The sequence below is a fragment of the Diaphorina citri genome, unplaced genomic scaffold (genome assembly GCF_000475195.1).
Source record: "Diaphorina citri unplaced genomic scaffold, Diaci psyllid genome assembly version 1.1 scaffold2365, whole genome shotgun sequence".
NCBI lineage: Eukaryota > Metazoa > Arthropoda > Insecta > Hemiptera > Psyllidae > Diaphorina > Diaphorina citri.
Genome location: NW_007379789.1, coordinates 12509 through 14922, shown reverse-complemented (window position 1 = coordinate 14922; position 2414 = coordinate 12509).

The following is a 2414-nucleotide window of genomic DNA, read 5'->3' as shown; positions in this document are numbered from 1 at the left end:
ATTAAAAAAAAAAAAATAGTGATAAAATAAAGCTCCAACTGGGATTCGAACCTCCGGACTCCGGATTGATGAGCACCGCGCTAACCATTTACACCACGTATGCCCGGTGTAAGAAGCTGCGAGCTTAGTTGTACAAAACGCTGGCATTTCATTTTATTCAATATGGTTTGAGCCTCCTACCGCTTTCAGTTTGCAAGATGTTTAGCCTAAAATAACAATGACTTTGTGATCTTTGAGGTGTTTTTGGTTGATTTTGGTTTTAGTTTGAATGGCATTACCCAGGCCTATTGTTAACCAGGTACCTGTATTATCTACCTATTTATTATTTTTATTGTGTCAACACCCCATTTTAAAAGGACCTAAATACGGCCTTTGTCACATACAAGATTCTCTGCCTTCATCTCTAGTACTGGGAGTTTTGTCATTTCCACTAATATTGGGAGTTTTGACATCTCCACTAATATTGGGAGTTTTGACATCTCCACTAATATTGGGAGTTTGACATCTCCACTAATATTGGGAGTTTTGACATCTCCACTAATATTGGGAGTTTTGACATCTCCACTAATATTGGGAGTTTTGACATCTCCACTAATAATGGGAGTTTTGACATCTCCACTAATATTGGGAGTTTTGTCATCTCCACTAATATTGAGAGTTTTGTCATCTCCACTAATATTGGGAGTTTTGACATCTCCACTAATATTGGGAGTTTTGTCATCTCCACTAATATTGAGAGTTTTGACATCTCCACTAATATTGGGAGTTTTGACATCTCCACTAATAGGTATAGGGAGTTTTGACATCTCCACTAATATTGGGAGTTTTGACACATCAGATTTTATCCTAAACAGAATGTTCGTTCTAGGAACGGCTTTCTCCTATCTAAGCAGGTACATCAGTTCCCTCTATCAAACCCCTTTAATAAAATCACGTTACCTAGGTAGGTACTAAGAGAATAATCAACTTTCATTATCTTATATTTTCTTTTATGATATTATTCTTTCTGTTGTGAAGTGAATTAAAGACACAAAATTATTCACCTTCTCCTCCTCCTTCTCCTCCTCCTTCTCCTCCTCCTCCTCCTTCTTCTTTGTTCTTCGAAATGAATAAACATTAATTCCTCATGCACCAAAAGAGAAAATGTGCTTCGAGCTTGAAAGAGAAGAGATGAAAAAGGGGAAGAGAAAGAAGAAGATGAAGGAGGAAGAGAGAAAATGAGGGGCCTTTCTCTCTTTGAACTCTCAAATTGTGAAGAGACAGAGAGAGAGAGAGAGAGAGAAAGGAAGAGAGAGAGAGAGAGAGAGAGAGAGAGAGAGAGAGAGATTTTATAAATTTTCAGTTCACTGAGCTAAAGTTGAATAATTCATAGGATAAAAGCTCTCTCTCTCTCTCTCTCTCTCTCTCTCTCTCTCAATCACTTTCATTCCATTGGTATTTTAATAGAGAGAGAGAGAGAGAGAGAGAGAGAGAGAGAGAGAAAGCTAGCATGTTTTCTCACTTTCAGCATGCAGGACCATTATTTCTGGGGAGTCGAATAGTTTTTAGCCAAAACCTGAGAGCAGCCGCACGCGTTTCGTTCTTATTGGAACTCATCAGTTAGACATAGCTCTCAGGTGCTGGCCAAGAATTTGGAAGTGTTATTTATACTTCAGAGATGGAAATTGTGGAGAAACGAGAACCTGGGTTTTTTTTTTTTTTTAAGAGGTTTGACAGAGGGAACTGTAACTGCTATATGGTCTTATCGTCCCGCGAAATCGAAGAGAGAAGGAAGATAGGATAGGAAAAAGCCAGCCATTCCGAGAACAACATTATCCCATCAGGATAAAATCCGCCCCGGGCGGGAATCGAACCCGCGACCTAGGCAGACGCACTACCAACTAAGCTAACTAGGCTGGCAAGAACCTGGGTTGTTTTCTATGTAAGATTATATTTTAGTGTTGAGTGTTGTTGTGAGCGCCACAAGTTCAAGCCCTGACTCTTAAATCGGAGGTGCTAGGTTCGAATCCTGGACGTTGCGCAAATTTTCAAGTCAGATTGAAGTCAATTTCGTAAAATCCGATGTTTGGCATTGCTGATCCAGTTCAGAGCCATACTTATGTGATTTGTGTGAGGGTGAAAAAGAGAGCCAGAGAAATGTCACCTGTAAAACACAAACTCTATACATTTTGGAGAGAAACATATTAAAAAAAAAAAAAAAAAAAAAAAAAAAAAAAAAAAAAGGGGAAAAACTTTTAAAAACTGTTCAGTGTTTGACGAGAGGAAGATAGAAAGATGTTGGAAAGAGAAGGAGAGAAAAAAGGCTGTAACGCCTCTGGGAGAGAGAGAGAGAGGAGGACGAGAGAGGGGTTATCACGACACAAAACCTGGAGAACGCAAACACAAGAAGTGAAGAAGATCAGTTCCGACGGCGT